The 9,786-nt window shown below is 39.6% G+C and overlaps 1 long non-coding RNA gene across 2 annotated transcripts; it reads left to right on the plus strand.

The window, feature by feature from the left end:
* The first annotated feature begins 1,371 nt into the window (after window positions 1-1,371).
* Window positions 1,372-4,229, plus strand: LOC115945357 (uncharacterized). 2 transcript variants are annotated; one of them, XR_004079718.2, is made up of 3 exons: window positions 1,372-3,072; window positions 3,241-3,435; window positions 3,817-4,229. It is a non-coding gene; the product is annotated as an uncharacterized lncRNA (long non-coding RNA). The 2 variants fall into 2 exon arrangements; XR_004079717.2 differs by having other exon boundaries at window positions 1,372-3,435.
* Window positions 4,230-9,786: the final 5,557 nt, after the last annotated feature.

Below are 9,786 nucleotides of genomic sequence, written 5' to 3' on the forward strand. Positions count from 1 at the left end.
TTGCCTCTTATCTTTATGACGTGTTTGACAGGATGCTTAACACAAAACTGACCAGAATTATTCTCCTTGAACAGCGCATCATTTGATCAAATAAAGCCCTTTATTCCATGAAGCTGAACAGTAGAAAATGTCTCAACAGATCAAGCCAAAGTGCGTAATGAACAAAAAGAAAGGACTTACATTTTTATCCTTCACTTTCTGAAAGCTGTGTTGAGCACCACTGACTTCTTCAGTGGCTAACACTGTAAGTGCACATGTTGGAAAGATGATTTCCACATTAAGGACAGATCAGGAGTGTGATCTATTGTTATTGTTCAGAATTTTCTCAAGCCTGTCTGTCTGTAGCGACCTGTGTTCCTTCCCATTGACACCTGTTTGGTTGCATGTCATGTTATGAATACTTGTTTTGTTATGTGCACCCTAATGGTGGCATTTCCAGGGTTTAGGAAATTCTGTATTTAAGAATGCTCATGTTTTTAAGTTAAGGACTTCGTAGGATTGAGTTATGACACATGATGAAACATTATTGCTCTTTGATCATACTCTGTTATTTACAGGACCCCCATTGGCAGGTTGCTAATGGCAAAGCCTGCCCTCAGTTTTGCTACACCTTACCACCCAGTGGGTATATTCAGACTTAGTGTGTCACGGAACCAACTACTGCATTACTAAAGTATCCATAGCATTTCCTGTGGCACCCTTATTGTATTGTCTGAATGCTGTGTTAAAAGATAACAAATTTTCACAGCACCAGATACCATCATCCTGGTTTTGCTAATGTGGAAACAGTCCTTATAGCTTCTATGCCAACCCTGACAAACAGCCTTGTGTACTTTATTGGATAAACTTAGGGCCTGAGTCTTTCATAGAATCATAGAACAGTTTGATCAGAAGAGACCTGAAAGGTCATTTAGTTCCAAACCCCTGCCCTAGGCAGGGACACCTCCCACTAGACCAGGTTGCTCAAAGCCCCATCCAACCTGGCCTTGAGCACTGCCAGGGATGTGTCTCATCACCCTCACAGTGAAGAATTTCTTCCCAATATCTAATTTATGTCTTTTCTCTTTTGTTTAAAGCCATTTTTTCACTTTGTCCTACCCCTCTGTACACACTCTTGTAAAAAGTTCATCTTCAGTCAGCCCTTTTAGGCACTGGAAGCTGCTCTAAGATCTCCCTGGAGCCTTCTCCAGGCTGAACAACCAAGCTCTCTCAGCCTGTCTCCACAGGAGAGATGCTCCAGCCCTCTTATCATCTCCGTGGCCTCCTCGGGACCCTCTCTAACAGCTCTGCATCTTTCTTGTGTTGGTGGCTCCAGAGCTGGACACAGTACTCCAGGTGGGGGTCTCACAAGAGCAGAGTGGGGCAGGGAGAATCACTTCCCTTTCTGCAGCTTTAGCAGGTGTTTGCATTTATGTATCAAAAAAAGAGAAAAAATAAATATTTTTATTCAGAGCACAACTGCAGTGGCTGCAAGTTGTGAGTACATTATGTGTCTCCAGACCTAAGCTTTGCTGTCTGAAGACAGACATCCATTCAGTGAGTGCATAATTGGCAATTAGCTCCATCGGAAGGGTGGGGACTGTGACTTGTGTAGCAGTACACAAGCATTCAGGGAGAGAAGCAAGCTCTCAAAAGTAGTTTTCTGTTGGCTTGGCTAGAAGATTTTGGCAGGGGGATTGGAACTAGGTGATCTCTAAAGTCCCTTCCAACCAAAACTGTTCTGTGGTTCTATGCTTTTCTTGCTATTCTCTGTCTTTTCAATGACAGCATCAAAATTCAGCATTAGAGAGATGAAGCCTGAGAACAGATAAAGCTTCTACAACCTGAATTTGTTCTCACAGATCAGAGGCTTCCAGGCACAGGACACGTAATTAAAGACTTTATGCACACTAAGGTCTGAATTGAGCTTTACCTTGGGAAAAATAATCATCGTTCTTGGATACTGTTATCCTGCTTTCACTGAACTTGAAAAAGAAATTCAAACTGACATGTGGAATCATTCACTTAGCCTGAAATTAAAATGTGCTGGGATGTTACAGGTCTACCTGTACAACTAGTGCTGCTTACAGTTACACTGGGATCTACAGAAGGGGAACATAAAACAGCTTACAATGCTCAGTTGACAAGTATTTATTTCTCGCTATTTCAGCATTGTAATCTACCATTTCTATGCTCTTGTTCAACTGCAACATGAAGCACGGTTTTTGAAATCTTCAGTTAAAAAACAAACCCCCAAACCTGCTTTTGAAAACAGGTTTAAAAGCTTTTAAGTTCTTTTAAAACTTCACAGACCTTTGTGTGGAACAGTTAAAACTTCATACTACTTATAAAAGCACTTTCATTTATTGTTTCCAATTATAGATGAGATTTTCCTGAATATGAAAATCTCATCTACAAACTTGCCTAAATATGAGGCAAGTTTTTCAAAATCCAGTGTTTGCACTGTCCATCTGTGATTCCAGTTCTCATTTGGTGATGCAGTTCTCAACTGAACACCACAAAGATCTTTGGAGGTAAAACATAAATACATTAAAAGCAGTTACAAACGTGACATACAATTGTGACCCCACTTCTTAGAAGATTTTGCCCTAAAACAGATCAGGCAGGACATATTCGAGGAGAAACATCTGCTGTGCTGAAGAAATTTGCTTCTGATAGAAATAATGACATTCTCTTCAGCCTAGAATGTGTTATTAAAATGGGTGAGGCAAAGAGAGGCAAAGATGAGCTGTAAAAGGGTATGTGTGGTGCATATATTTAACATGGTTGAATCTCTGTAGGAAAGACTAGCAGACAAGAAATTTGGACTTCACATTGTTGCAGGCATGTTTTTATAAATAAGTATAATAATAATAAATAGAGAAAACCACTTGTGAAATGTGGACAAACACCATTCTCTGGCCTTGCTTTGTATCTGCTAATTGTACACTGAAGTTATAATATGCAAATATGCAAATGCAAACCTCATGCTATTTTACCTCCTGGTTTCTGAAAGAGCAAAGCAGTGTGATCTTGTGAAGGTGGACAGGACATACCAAGTGCAACAGCAAAAGAAATCATCCTACTGTTTTTGTAAGTATTTAGTAGGAAAGAGAAGGCTGTGTTCCTTTGTAATAAAGCCCATAAGGCTCATAGGTCAGTGAAGAGATATCATTTTTTCTGTTTATTCATTACTTTCTTTTTTAACCTCTGTTTTCTGGGAGCTGATCCAGCTCAAACTGATTGTAAATAAATCTGCAGGATATCTTCCCTTTGGAGAGGTCCAAATGACTAAGATTTGACCTGAGAGGAGACACCTGGTTACTCACCCAAAAAAAGCTGCCACATGAGCTCTGCCTGTTTCTGGAAAATCACAGCAAATAGAAAGGATGAGATCACTTTGATGCAGCAAATGCCCTTTCCTATGCTTTGTCCTGTTGTTTCCAGAACTGCTGGGTGAGTATCAACAGTGTTTTAGAGCATTAGAGAGCTACATTCTGTGTGGCTCTTTGAGCAGGAAGGAATGGTGTAAAAAGCAAGAAAAATGAAAATAAAGGCAAAGGTCTGAAAGACAGGCAGAAGATCTGAAAAACACATTTGAAGGCTTCACAAGGGTTTTGAGGAGGGGTAGCTGGTCTTTCAAGTATATATCCTGAGGGTCTCTTCAAGCTGAATGAGTTTCACAGTTGGTGAAATGGTTTATAAGGTGTTCAGAAGAGAAATCTTTCCTGAAGCAAATAAGCCTGGAAGAATTTGCTTTTCCTGTTCCTTGCTTTTCTTCAGTTGTACCACAGTTGCTCAGCCTCTAAGGGCATTTCTTTTCTCCTCTGTCCCCAGGTCCACAACTGCAGCCTGGTGCTGTCCCACATGTGTTCAACATCCCCACTTAAATCTTCACTCAAGCACAAAACCAAAGGCTGCAGAGGAGCTGACAGGGATGGGATGTGAAAGTGATGATACTTATTGTTTCCTGTGGTAGAAGGTGGCTTTCCTGGTTTACATGAGAAACTCTGAGGACTCGCTCAGCAGTATTAGTGTAAGCAATATGATTTCTTGCAGCAAAATATCTGTAAGAGGAGCAAGAGTGGTATTTCACAGCAGTGTTTCTCAATCCCTTGTAACCTAACATGTGTTAAACATTTTTTTGGGAAAAGGACCTCTCTGGACATTGCTACTGTAATGCACCAGCAATAACATCATAACTGGAACAATCAATAAAAATTAGCTTTTGGCTGGTTTTTTTTGCTTAAGTTTGGGGATGCATCTGTGTACTGCAGTTACTTGATGTGCGATCGATTGAGAAACTTCTCTTTGAAGGACAGCATTTTCTTTGCCAGCATCAACTACAAATCTCTTGCATATTAATTTGTTCTATGGTGTCAACAGCTGCCGCCCAGCTTACCCTTTGATCCATAAACAATTGCCAAATGATGAAAACTGCTGAGTGTACTTGCCATCTTTCTTGCAAATCATGCTAGCAGAGTTGCTGTAGGTGCTGGAAGTTATTTCCTGAAGGCGGATGCTGAATAGCAAAGCCATATGATGTGTTGTCTGAGGGCTTTCTTCCACTAGAGACTTGGATAAATGTGGAGCGGCATTGATAGCTATGTCCCTGCCCCACTCAGGGAACTTGCAGAAAAGCAACAAAGAACCAGCCCAGCGGCAGATGCTGAGTGAGGGAAGATTAACAGGGATTGTTACAGCATAGTCCTGGCTGTAAAATCAGTTGTGAAGGGAATTTCTTGCCACACACAATGTGTAACCCTTGCTCCCCTGTTCTCTACATATCAGCATCTCACAGTGCAAGTCCCCATCATTCAACTCTCCTTGGAAGCAAGAAGAAAAAAGCTCCCCTGAGCAGGGAAGAAAGGCATGAGTCAGATTTCTGTTCACTGCACTTTATACATGGCTAATTGTCACATTGCCGTTTGAGCAGAACAGATGTCCTCTGTTTAATACAATTAGTGCAGTACTTTAAAAGGTTGCTGTCCCTGCCACAGTGTCAGAAATTTAGGATTGTGTGTGATAGAGGGTTATTAAGCTTCTGTGCTACTCCTTGTTTTTTTTTTATTCCCCTTAAGATATATAAAATCACATACAGAAATGTCACCTACATCTTCCTCCAAAGTATTTTTGTAGGCTTATTTAGATTGCTAAGTCAACCTCTCAAACCTGAAATGTTACAGAAAATAGCCCTGCTTAAGAAATAGCCTCTAAGGAATGATGGCGTAATTGAAGAATCTGAACTGCCCGTCATGTGTTCAGGTTTGGTGAGGGGGTGTGTTATTTTCTCGTGGTTATGAGCCACCCTGACTTGCCGTATCACCCAGGTGGCTGCTTCTATTTACCGCAGTCTTCCTGTGGTTTTTATCTACTCTTGCTTGACTTCAGTTTGTCACAAACTAATCAAAGACTTTTCGTGAAGTCTAAACACCTGCCTGTGAAGGATTTAGAATGGGAAGTATAAGGTGCAGATAGGTAATGGGGTTGGTACAGCTCCACTTATACTGATCTGGGAAAATGTACTGCTACAAGTTGAGTGTAGTAATTAGGATACATTGTTGAATTATGCTGATTCTGCCTTTCATGTTTTGCATTTAGATTCCTACCATGTAAATGTAGGGGTATTAATACTTGTCTGATTTGCCAGTCTATTCTGTTACACATTTTAAATCTAGACAGTCCTGTAATGTTGTGTGATTTTTAGTCTCCTTAGGTAGGAATGGATATCTTTGCCTTAGATAGATCTAAAATGTAGCTAATAATGGTAAAGCACCTTGAGATACTTGACAGAGTGGGAGCTAAAGAAGGGAAATAATTGCTTACTTTTAGTCCTGTATAAAGTATTAGATTGTTTTCTTTCATCTGTGAAATTTTAGACTGTAGAATGAATACCTTTTGGTGTGTAATGCTTTCTTTAATTATTCTTAGGATACAAAACTTGGGCAGTCAGCTGCTGTTCATGCTTTAACTTTGCCTTATCCAGTTTCTTTATCCCATATACAATGACACATGTTTTTAACTTGTGCGTTTTGCTAATTGTTGTGAACTTTTAAATATCTGCATTTTGGTATCTAACGATTTTTTCCTTGTCCTGTTGGCTTTTCCCTATTCCTACCACAATAAATACTATTTATACCTGTGGTCAGTACAAGCTTTCAATGTTTTCCCTGACATTGATTTGTTAATTGCAGGATTTATCTCGGATTTTAAGTTTGGTGTATTTTTTGTGACAAGCTATTATGACACACATTTTTGGGTGCTTAATTTCTATCAGACTGCCAGGGAGTCCTTTGTGGAGCTCATTTGTTTAGCTTGGTTTATAAGCTAAACAAATTAGTCTCTTGTCATCATACTGCACCTTATACTTGGCAGTCAGTAGTATCACTGTGAAGAAACCACTGGTAGAGGTTAAGACAATAAACTGCTTCAGCTGATAGCATCTGCATTGCATTTTACAGTTTTCGCCACATTTTTCCTGGTGCTTCTTTTAGACATTTCTGAAAAGATGCCATTTGTGGTTTTGAACTTTTATTTTTTCCCCACAGATCTCTACATCCTCAATCACTAAAAGCAATAGTACAGTACCTGTTGTCCTACAGAAAGTATCCTAATGTGAGAACGCTGATTTTAGCATCTCTTATAAAAACAGAAATATCTTTTTCTGTCAGGCTTTAGCATTTATCTTCTAACATCTTTTTTACTTGTTTTTTCCTCTTGAGTTTCTTCAGTTTTTGGGGATTTTCTTTGCATCCTTAGGCTTGTTATGCAGAAATTATGGACATGATCTCAGGTATGTTGCATTTTCCTGCACCTTGAAAAATTTATTGATCACTCCTTACATAGATGAATCATCCAGTTCCTAGTACTTTTGCCCAGAGAATCACAGAATGGTTTGGGTTGGAAGGGACCTTAAAGATCATCCAGTTCCAACCCCCTGCCATGGGCAGGAACACCTTCCACTAGACCAGGTTACTCCAAGTCCCATCCAGCCTGGCCTTGAGCACTGCCAGGGATGGGACAGACACAGCTTCTCTGGGCAAGTGTCTCACTACCCTCACAGTGAAGAACTTCCTCCTAATATCTAATCTAAATCTACTTTCTTCTGGTTTAAAGACCTTTCCCTTTGTCATATCCCTACATGACTTTCTCCATTCCATTCCAGAGAATGTTAAGTTGTTTTTTTTTTTTGGCAAACTCTCTTTAAGAAAAGTTCTTGCAGCAATTTGGATCAGGGATCCCATTTTTTTTTTTCTCTCCCCATTCTTATTTCAGTTATTGAGGTCACATACATTGTTTCCTTCCCAGTCTTTGTGCCACCTCAAATCCAGCCTTAATGTTCCTACTTCTAGGCACATTCCAACTTGTGTATTTTGTAGGTTTCTGAAGGTAGATGTGGCTGAGGAAAAAAGTGCAGCAATGTGTTGTGTAATTTCCACTTTCAAATATTGTATGTTTAAAGCCTCACTCAAAGCAATTGGCTGCTGCTTTGTTCCCAATCTATGAAAGTTCTTGTGCTTGGAGAACCTAGTTCCTGACATTCCCTCTTAACAAATGTGTTACAGTTTATTCTCAGTATTTAAGTATCAATATCCCAGAGCTGAATGAAACATTTGCTTGCTTAAGGATATCAGGGCTATGCATGTTTGATTGTCACATTACTTGCACAGCTTTTGCAAGCTTTATACTAATTTTTCAGAAACTTACTCTACAGCATTCTTTTATGTTTGCTAAAAATCTGATTGAAACTTTGGCTTCCTGGCAACTTTCATTAAAACTTGCTCTTCTTGCCATTAGAGTCTGCTTCTTGAAACTGCTCTTTACTTGGGTTACTATCTGTCAGGAAAGCTGTGTTTTCTGCCAAAAATATAAACCCAGCAACTACTGCAGATTATGTATCCAGAAGAGGAGGCATCAGACAGGAACAGATCCATGCTAGGAAGAAATTTATTACAACAAGGTTGGTAAAATACTGAAACAGGTTGCCCAGCGAGCGGGTAGACACACCATCCCTGGAGACATTCAAGACCAGGCTGGATGTGGTTCTGAACAACCTGATACAGTTGAAGATGTCCCTGCTCATTGCAGGAAGGTTGGACTAGATGAGCTTTGAAGGTCCCTTCCAACCCAAACTATTCTATGATTTTATAACACAAATTCCCTCAGCCTGGTTTTGTTTCCAGTATGATTTATCCAGTGACTCCAGGTGCTGCCGTAACTAACTGTTCATGCATCAGACAGTTGGAAAATTCTGAAAACACCGGTAAAAGAAAGGTGATAGTAACATCTGGTGGGACAAATCGCTGGTTGGTTCTTTTAGCGTCATCCTACATCTGACAATGTGACTTGATTCCAGTTAAGTCTGACCCATGTTCTGAAAGAGGTAAGTTCATTTACTAATACCAAAATGGTATGTCAAGTATTGTGTCTAAAACTAAGCAATGGAATATTGACTGAACAGAGGAGAGATGAATATCATTGTATCTAGTCTATTAATGAAATTTGGGTAATTCAGCATTTCTTCAGAGTTCAGCTGTCTGCACAAAACTGATTTTCTTTATTTTTTTTCCAACTTTTTAACTTGATATTTTGGGTTAAAGGAACAAATTTTTCTGATTTTCTATTTTGCTGATTTCAGCCTCACAATGGGCTATTGTACCTGACTTGCACCAGCTTAACAAAGCTATAGAGCCCACCTCAGCCCACTTCCCACATGTGATGCCCATAATGCACAGATAAGCCCATAAACCCCTACTTTTTCATGCTGCCTTCACTGTCTGACACGGGCACATAGGTACCTACAATAGCTGCAAACTTTGACCAAATGAAGGGGGTGGATTGATATCACTGAGTCACATCACTTTCTTAATGTTGCCAGGTTTGCAAAATACCACATTTATGTATGTGTTGGAGGGCAGGGCAATCTCTTGTTCAGACTTGCACTTCATTATTAGTGAAGACACTTTCTCTTTGTAATGTGAGATTGGATCCCCTGGTGATGGACATGCTGTGCTTTCCCTGGCTCTCTTTCAAGCTAAGTCCTGTAAACTTACTGAGAACTTGTAATAATAGCCAGGATTCTAAAATTGATAAAAAATGTAGAAAATAAACTAAGGCACATTAAGCCTTTAATTAGGTTATATGCTAAAATAAAGTAATTACTATTGGAATTTTATGTTTAATTAGTTTTTAAATATAACAGATTTTAATATTCTGAATTCTTTGCTATTCAATTGTAATGTGAGTTTTTAAGCACTATCTCCATGTCATTAATCCTTACTTGATGAAACTGTTATTTTTTCCATTTACCAGGGAAAAATATTTGAACACTCAAGGCCAGTTTTTCAGAAATTACATGTAGCAATTTTGTCTTCTAATTGCACACTTAGTCTGCAACTACTGTTGGGTTTTGCCTGCATGAACTGAATGGACTGGCAGCCAAAACTGAATTTACAACCACATTTAAGGATAAGCTAAATAAGGGTAGTTATCAGGATGATGAAGCTAGGCTTTTTTCAGTGATATCCAGTAACAGGGCAAGGGGCAATGGGTGTAAACTGGAGCATAGGAGGTTCCACGTTAACATCAGGAAGAACTTCTTTACTGTGTGAGAGTGACAGAGCACTGGAACAGGTTGTCCAGGGGGGTTGTGGAGTCTCCTATGTTGGAGATATTCAAGGCCTGCCTGGACAATTTCCTGTGTGATGTACTCTAGGTTATCCTGCTCTTGCAGGGAGGTTGGACTAGATGGTCTTTCAAGGTCCCTTCCAACCCCTGGGATTCTGTGATTCTGTGACTAAAGCACCT

The sequence above is a fragment of the Melopsittacus undulatus genome, chromosome 6 (genome assembly GCF_012275295.1).
Source record: "Melopsittacus undulatus isolate bMelUnd1 chromosome 6, bMelUnd1.mat.Z, whole genome shotgun sequence".
Taxonomy (NCBI): Eukaryota; Metazoa; Chordata; class Aves; order Psittaciformes; family Psittaculidae; genus Melopsittacus; species Melopsittacus undulatus.